The sequence below is a fragment of the Sinohyriopsis cumingii genome, chromosome 3 (assembly GCF_028554795.1).
Source record: "Sinohyriopsis cumingii isolate HCF-2022 chromosome 3, ASM2855479v2, whole genome shotgun sequence".
Classification (NCBI taxonomy): domain Eukaryota; kingdom Metazoa; phylum Mollusca; class Bivalvia; order Unionida; family Unionidae; genus Sinohyriopsis; species Sinohyriopsis cumingii.
Window position 1 is genome coordinate 116688649 of NC_142963.1, and position 10018 is coordinate 116698666.

A 10018-nucleotide genomic window follows, 5' to 3' on the forward strand; every position below is an offset into this window, starting at 1 on the left:
TTGAATTCATCTGAAATCGCATTAATGTGTGGAATATTTAAGAAACTTAGAGTTCTTACAACTGACCTTTGGGTTTTATTTGTCTCAGGAGAGACACGCATGCTGAGTTCATTATTACAATTTGTTTCCTGTGACAGGAATAGCATTCAAACCGTAACACAACATTTTGACTAAATCATATATGTATCAAACCTCTATGCAAGATCCTATCAGCTGCCTTAGAGATATGGCAAAATACCACGCTGGTGTGTTTGCGAAAATCCATAGACTTACTAATTTTATCAAATATGTCTCTTACTGATACCCTACTGAATCACCTGTTTGAAAGTCTGACTGGAATTTAGTTTTAAGATTTCGTTTAAGCTGAAAATTATACGTGTGCTTAAAGACTATTATTTGAGTAATTTGCCTAAAGAACTCAATAGGAATTGGTCTGTAATTGCTCAAAAAAAAATTGGCATCGTCTTTTTATAAACACGAACAACATGCGCTTCTTCCAAAAACTAGCTGACAAGTAATGATTTGATACTGATGCGCTGAATACAAATTGTTAATGTGGTTAGTATAGAATGATCAACACTTCTTAGCAATCTATACTGAATCCGGACCGGAAACTAAAGTGTCGCTGCTTTCACGAACTACTTTTACTTTATATTCAGGAAGGGAAAAATATACAATTTGTATTTAAACTGAACATGGGGGTGGGGTGGGGATACAATTTGTTCTTAAGAGGAACATGGAAAAACCAACATTAGAGCCATTATAGTCAAAGACGCTATAAAGGTATTATGTCCATAAAAAATACGTTATCATCACCAGTAAAGGCAATATCAAGGTTACCGAACCGATCCTTTATTACTGAAGTTGGAATTGTAAGCGAATACAAATTATTGTTTGTTAAATATATAAATTTTCCCAAACTGCTTTAGACAATTGGGTCTGAACCATATAGTAAAATAATTGTTGACTGTGTATATGTGTTCTCGAATTTATTTGTATTATTCAGTTAGATTGTTCGTTGGAGCTATTTGTTTATATTTCAGCCGTTAGTACCAAAGGCCGTTAATTTAAACGACATTTCCTACTAATTTCCAGATAATACTGTCATGCCAGAATTCGTCATCTGAACCTATTGCAACGATTGTATAAGGAAAACAGTCTTGAACAAAATCAATTATCTGATCTGCTAACAATCCTCCAATTTCATTTACGTCCGAGTGTCTATCCCAAATAATCAGCCAATCAAATTTAGTTATCAATTTCCTCAATTAAGAAAGATCTACGATATAGTAAATAGAAGCGTTCAAACGTACCCAATTATAATACATGCCTATGTAATTGTATTATTACAGATCTCTTTTTCAACGATTCTTATTCCAGATTCGAAATTTTTTCATCCGATACAATGATAGGACCATTAAGCATCGACGAAATATCAGTTACTCAGGTCGGTTCTGATAATTATGTGCGAAACTATTCAGGTGTATGATAACGCAAATAATACAAAACATCTGCATAATAAATTTCATTCATGTCACCTACAATCATTATATTTCTCGCGATATTCAGATTTTTATTGGTATATATTATAGTACTCTCAAACCATACATGGTTCTGAACGAGATCTGTAAATACTTTCTAATAAATGTTTTCTTTGCTAAAACTCTTGACCAGGATTAATTCGGAGAACACAGATGCTACCAACTCAGAACGAACGTATTGAGGTGCATAAACAAAGTCGTTACCATTATAGGAAGAAAAGTTAGAAATATTATTTGTCATGTCATTCAAGTGGTAGCTTCAACATCACCAAAGAGAGAAGTAGAATGAAGACCCAGTTAATATTAGATGCAACAGTAATGTTATTTTAAAGACCACATATTTAAATCGTCTTGAACAATCAAATAAAGTAATCTTGAGTCTCAGAAAACATAATTAATATCATAACGTTCGCACCAAAATTAAATCACAATGCTTTCATTAGCTTACATCCTTCAGAGTTGAACTGTCCAATCCATGCCCCTATATTATATATTTACCGCGTCCGTTGTACATGATAAGAATCAAAGCAATGTTTGCAATAAGTAAAGATTTAGTTATTGATGAAATTAGGAACTACAACAATCTTGAATTGCACACATTCCAACCAGCACTACGTTCGGGCAGAAATTTACATCGATAAGCCATACCAGCCAAAATTTGCACCCATGTAGCCAACATTTACAACGACATCGATCCCAGGCAAGATAAAAAGCGACTCCCGTTCTAGTCAACATTTGTACCAATTCCAGTCAACATTTACATCGACAAACATTCCCGTCAACATTTACATCGACATCGATCCCAGGCAAGATAAATACAGACACCCATTCCATTCAACATTTACATGGACACTAATTTCAGTCACTATTAGAATCGACAACCATTCCTGTCAACATTTACACCCATTCCTGTCAACATTTACACCCATTTCTGTCAACATTTACACCCATTTCTGTCAACATTTACACTCATTCCAGTCAACATTTACATCTATAACCATTCAAGTGAACATTTATATCAACATTCATTTCAGTCAACATTTATATCTATATCGATTCCAGTCAATATATGCATCGACACAGAGCCCAGTCAACATTTACACATATTCCAACAGACATTTACACCCATTCTAGCCCACGATTGATTCGAGTGGACCTTTACATCGACAGCCATACCAGCAGGGGCGGATTAAGGCTCACTGGTGCCCTAAGCACTGACAAATCTTGGTGCCACCCTCCTTTCTACGCTGACCGACAGAGGTCAGAGTGCACTGCGCCAGCAGTGCTCCTTGTGGTACACCTGGGAAGATAACCCTAGGGTGCACCATGATCAAGAAACAGAACATTATGATCAATTTGCACTAGTTTTATCAATTTTTTTTACAAATCTTCATTCGTTTTTTTCTTTTCACCCTTTTCTCAACTTTGTGGTGCCCCCTTTGGCCCTGGTGCCCTAAGCACGTGCTTAGTCTGCTTAATGGTTAATACACCCCTGCATACCAGCCAACATTTACATCGACAACAATTCCAGCGAACATTTACAACCTTTTCAGTCAAAATTTACATAGACATTGACTCCAGTCAAGATAAACATCCACACACATTCTAGTCAACATTTCCAGTCAACATTTACATCGATACTTATTCCAGTCACCATTCAAAGAGACAACCTTTCCCGCCAACATTTACAATGATTCCAGTCAGCATTTACATCGACATTGACTCCAGTCAACGATAACCATCGACACCCATTCCAGTCAACATTTACAGCGATGCTCATTCCAGTCACCATTCAAAGCGACAGCCTTTCCCGCCAACATTTACAATGATTCCAGTCAACATTTACATAGACATTGACTCCAGTCAACGATAACCATCGACACCCATTCCAGTCAACATTTACAGCGATGCTCATTCCAATCACCATTTAAATAGACAACCTTTCCTGCCAACATTAACACTCATTCCAGTCAACATTTACATAGACACATTTTTGTATGGATATATAGATGATATCCTCTTTCTGAGTATATTTGCGGAAGTGAACCAGTTTGGCATAGTATTGTCACAGGTCGATAGATAAGAGTAGCGAAAGAAAATGCACACCTGTGTATATCTGAGAAAGTGATACTGGCTTGCTTCCAAGTACACCAGTCTATCGGAGATCGGCAACTTTACTAATAAGCAAAACGCAAGATTCCAGCACTTAGAACGCAGGACTACTGGTGATATGTTGAAACCTTGAAAGAAATTGTAAATTAAAATCAAGAACAATGACCAAACAAGGAAAATATATTTTGAATGAGTCCTGACGTAGTGCCAGCTGTGGTGTGGTACCCCTTAAGGAACACGGGAAACTACATTCAGAGGCATCCCACAAGGCTAACATACTGAATCAGCAATACCAGTCAGTCTTCACACAAGAGGATAAGGGTGATCTACCAAGCCTACATGGAGATCGTTACCCACCAATGCCTGACATACAAGTTACCGAAGAAGGTATAACAGCTTATTACGATAAACTGACCCACATACGATCACCGAACCAGACATGAATCCAGCAAGAATCCTGACAGATCTAGCAGAAGGGTGTGCACCATACTTGAGCTATATTTACCAGAAATGGCTCTCAACAGGTTATGTCCCTGATGTATGCAAAAGAGCAAATGTTACGGTTATCATCAAAAATTGAGATCTAATCAAGGCCAGTAATTATCGACCGGTCTCTCTGATATATGTCTGCCTCAAACTGCTCGAACACATCATAGCAACATGACACATCATCTAGATCATTTCAACATCCTAACAGACTGAAAAATTGGTTTCTATGTCAGACGAAGCTGTGAAACAGCTCATAACCTGATCGGATGAGATCGACAAATCTTTAGTCAGAGAAAAGCAGCATGATCTTGCGGTCATTGACTTTAATAAGGATTTCGGTCGTGTCCCCCATGAAAGACTCCTTTATAAGTTGGACCACTATGGCATTATGTGTAATACTCTGAAATCGATCAGAGATTTCGGTACATACATATCGGAAATGGTTATAGTAGATGGAGTATTATCAGACTCAGCACTTGTGTTAGCGGAATACCTCAAGGTAGTGTTTTGGGTCCCATCCTTTTCCTGATGTTCATCAATGACTCTGGGAAAGAATTTGGGATATGTTGTTCCACCAAGGAAAATTCAGCGTCTTAAGAGTTTGCAGGAAAAAAATTACAAATCTTGTCCGAATATACTCTCAATGGGAACAAGCTAGCTACTAAGCGGGCAACAAAATATCTTATGGTGGTATGCTCTGGAGACCTCTCTTGGAAAAGGCACATATACAAGATAGTGAAGAAAGAGAAAAGGTATCCTTGGTTTCCTGATCCGTAACCTCCAAATCAACAAGGAAGTAAAATGTGCAGCATATTTCTCACTTGCACAACCTGGCCTTGAGAACAGCTCAACCATGTGGAACCCATATAATAAAGACCTAATAAATAAAATAGAAATGGTTTGGAGGAGAGCTAATAGATTCACCACAAACATATACCGGGGTACTAGCAGCGTCAGTGCAATGTTGAATAATCTCTAGTGGGAATCACTTGAATCAAGGCGAGGCAAGGTTAACCTGACCAAGTTGTACAAGATAGTGAACAATCCAGTGGACATACCCGAAGACAAATACTTGACCCTAGCGTATAGCCAAACGAGGGAAAACCAGAGGGAAAAGTTCAAATTAAACTAAATGTCACGGAATTGGGTAGGAGTAATATCAATATGTATATGTTGTCAAAAATGTACTCTGGTTTCGTTGCCGCGTACAGCGTCACCCGAGGGTGGTATATTTTTTCGGTTTAGTTATTTCGAAATCCTGAGCGAAACTCAGACCATGCTACACGAACAAATGGCTTGCAGCGGGGAAACTAAGTACCTAGCTGCACATCTGTCACAGCTAGTGTACTTATAGAGCAAATTCTCTATAAACAAATCACATTACGCCAAGTCTTGTCAGGACGCTTACCCCTTTACAGGAGTAAATCTCCAGCTGTAGAGGTAATGAAATTCTTTATTATTATTCGTCTATATGACAGAATTGTTTTTATACTTTAGATGTTTTAGAACCTTAATGTTTCAAAAACGTCTATCTGCAAATATATTCATTGAATGCAGTAGCCAACGAGCAGGAAACATATATTTATTCTAAATTCTACGGAGAGTCAATACATACAACGCTATATTATAACTACTATGGTCTGGTTCGAGTTAGCTATTTGTTGCAACCGAACAGACAACTTGTATTTAATTATACAATGCTTGCATTAAACAATTAATGTATTGGGTAATGAATTCATGTGCGCGCATGCGCTACATATATGGCTGAAGAAGTACTTAACCGTGTCATATGTACTACACGGTTTAGTTTTTATCATTTTAGCTGCCTAAATGCCATGCCTTGTACATGGTTTGATGTGAGTCACCAGCTGTAGAGCTGCTATATACACGCCTGCCATGCCTTGTACATCGTTTGATGTGGAGTCGCAGAACTCTGTGGGGTTTCCTGTGACGTATGCGCTGTGTTTTAGTGACGTTGGGTCGGAAGAGTGGACTGGTTTTCTCGGTGCGAGGGACCAGGGCTTCGCGACCAACGGGTCTGTGATGTGTGGGATCCTTCAGCAGACTGAGAGGAGCGGACCATGCGTGGGTGCTTCTCTGGCCATTTACTAGAGCGCGTGGAACCGGAGTTAACATCTTGGTCGTCGAATGGGCGCCACGATAGTTGTAGTGTTCCATGTTATTTCCACAATTGCATTTATGTCATTCATTCCTATTGTTATGTCATTATATGAACGATCAATAGGTTCATGTCATTCATTCCTAGTATTATATCGTTATATGAACGATCGATAGGTACATAATGTCATTCATCCCTATTGCTATGTCGTTATATGAACGATCGATAGGTTCATCATTCCATTCATTACTATCGTTATATGAACGATCAATAGATTCATCATTCCATTCATTACTATCGTTATATGAACGATCGATAGGTTAATGTCATTCATCCCTATTGTTATGTCGTTATATGAACGATCGATAGGTTCATCATTTCATAATGTCATTTATCCCTATTGCTATGTCGTTTTATGAACGGTCGATAGGTTCATCATTCCATTCATTACTATCGTTATATGAACGATCGATAGGTTCATGTCATTCATCCCTATTAAATTGTTATATGAAAGATCGATACGTTCGTAATTAAACATATTGTTATATGAATGATCGATAGGCGAATAATTACACGTATTGCTATATCGTTATGTGAACGATCGATAGGTTTATGCTATTAATTCCTATTGCAATGCCGTTGTGAACGATCGATAGGTTTATAATGTTGTTCATAAATATTGCAATGCCGTTGTGTGACGATCGATAGGTGTATAATGCTATTCATTCCTATTGCAATGCCGTTGTGTGAACGATCGATAGGTTCATCATGTTATTAATTCCTATTGCAATGCCGTTGTGTGAACGATTGATGGGTTTATAATGTTATTCATTCCTATTGCAATGCCGTTGTGTGAACGATTGATGGGTTCATCATTTCATTCATTCCTATTTCAATGTCTGGTTACGATCGATAGGTTCGTAATTTGCACTGCTTTTCAATATCGTTTTATGAACGATAGGTTAGTAATTTACACTGCTTTTCTAAATCGTTATTTGAACGATACATAATTACATTCTTTCCTAAATCGTTATTTGAACGATTCATAATTACATTCTTTTCTGAATCGTTATTTGAACGATACATAATTACATTCTTTTGTAAATCGTTATTTGAACGATACATAATTACATTCTTTTGTAAATCGTTATTTGAACGATACATAATTACATTCTTTTGTAAATCGTTATTTGAACGATACATAATTACATTCTTTTGTAAATCGTTATTTGAACGATACATAATTACATTCTTTTCTAAATCGTTATTTGAACGATACATAATTACATTCTTTTCTAAATCGTTATTTGAACGATACATAATTACATTCTTTTCTAAATCGTTATTTGAACGATGCCTTCAAGACTTTTTATATTGAGGTGTAGGTCACTTTTATTTTGTTGATCAGTAATAGGAATTCACGTTTGTTTTGAAATTACATTCGTTAAATTAATTTGGAGTTTTGTTTTCTTCTTTGAGTTAATTGTTCATAGTTCCATGTTAGGAACTTTATAATTTTCCTTATCTTTTGATTATAATGGTGTCAGATTTGTTATATTTAAATTGCGTTTATAAATAAACATCTTGTAAACGCAGTTGCTTTTGGTGTCTTCCCTAATCCAGTCCCAACCCGGCTTCATCCTGTGATAGTAAACATGACCAGATTGTTTCAAGTTCAGCTCCTTTCCACGTACAATAAGGACTTAGAACAAATGAACATCAATAATTGCAGAAACTTTTGACTTGGTATCTCATAATCACGAACTTTCCAACATCTCATTCTAATGAACAAGTCAGATAAAATGTAGACCTAGTGATTCACAGGACTATGCCGGTTGAGGTTCGTCTTTCTCTGAGTATGAAGGGACGAAAACGTAAACTGACACTCTTTTACTTACTTCTACATTTCCTATCATTACTCTTCTATACACTGGTCTACAGTTTTTGTGAAGTCATCTGCTTCAAAGATAAAATAGATTTTGATGCGCTGAATTCAAATATTTACAATTAAAACAACTGATTGGCTGCTGTTTCCAAGTTATTTATGTTTTTACATTTTACGTCTATGTACATCGTGTAGATTGTATAGTTTAAGTCTTAAATTGTAAATCTACTTCTTTCCATGTGTTTATGGTTGCTTTACTTGATAATATTTCACCTATTCTGTTTATGTAACACTTTAAAAAACAACAGCAAAACGGTTTTATAAACAAAATTTATTATGAAACAAAAGGCAAAAACTAGTATGTATATATAAGTACGTATTTTAGTTCTTATTCATTGTCTACTAGGCACTTCTTGGCTTGTTTCTTGTAATCATTAAATGGAGCATCTCTTGTCACTGTCCAGCAATAGTCTGCAAGCATTGATGGGCTCCATTTGCCCTGATAACAATTCATTGTTGCAACGTCCTAGTGAAATCGCTCACCGTGCTTGTCGCTCAATGCTCCACAGTTTGGTGGAAAAATTAAAGAAGAGACTGCAAAAATGTATCTTTAGTGACATGTTGCAATCAAGGCTTTTGTATGCCTTGAGGAGGTTTTCCACCAACTTCCTGTAGTTGTCTGCCTTGTTGTTTCCGAACAAGATTGTTGCCGCTAACTGGAAGGCCTTCTATGTGTTTATCTTGCCCTGCAGTGCACGATCAAATGCATCATCTCGAAGAAGTTCACGAATCTGAGGACCAACAAAGACATCTTTCTTTATCTTAGCTTCACTTATCCTTGAAAAGTTAACAAGGTTGTACTTGAAATCTGCTTTTGTTTTGTCCATGGCCTTGACAAAGTTCTTCATCAGAAAAAGCTTGATGTGCAATGGTGGTAACAAAATCTTCCTTGACTCAACAAGTAGTGGATGCTGAAGATGTTTCCTCCCAGGCTCCAAGGACTGTTGGAATGGCCAATCTCTCTTGATGTAGTGGATATCTCTCGCAACAATATCCTATTCGCAGAGAAAACAGCAGTTCTTTGTGTATCCATTCTGCAGACCAAGCAAGAGAGGGAGAACCCTCAAACCGCCACAAAGATGCAACTGATGTTGCTCATAGTTCATGCACCTCAAATGTTGTTTCGTGTTTTCGTATTTTTCCTTTATATGGACTCACTGACCAACAGGAATTGATGGCAACACATTGCCATTATGCAGGAAAACAGACTTAAGACTCGTCCTTGATGAATCAATGAACAGTCTCTACTCATCTAGATGATGAACGATGTTGAGGGCTGCCATCACACGATTGGTGTTGTTGGAGGTTACAAGATACCTTCTGTCATGACGAAGAATGGGACTAGATCCTTTTGACGGTCACAGGACATGGAAACCCTAACATCACTTGCCAGGAGATTCCACTGCTATAGTCTGGAGCCCAACAGCTCTGCCTTACTCTTGGATAGTTCCAAACCCTTGACAAGGTCATTCAGTTCACCTTGTGTTATTAGGTGTGGTTCATAGGAGGAGGATGGGAGAAAATATGGGCATGTGACATTAATGGTCAGGACTATAAGTTTCAACCTCTTCCTCTCCCTTTTCTGACTCAAGTGAGAATGATTCATGTGCACCATGCAGAAGTAACACTTGCTGATATGATCTGTTCGCTCTCATCAAAACAATGGCAGAGCAAAATCATATGCTTCCTTTTCCTGTTCAACCACTGGCAACGGTTTGTTGTACGAATGTTGCAGCATATGTGTGGAGCCCACCTCTTGTCCTGATCTCCAATTTTCAATCAAAATAACGGTGATGGGCGTTCTTAACCATA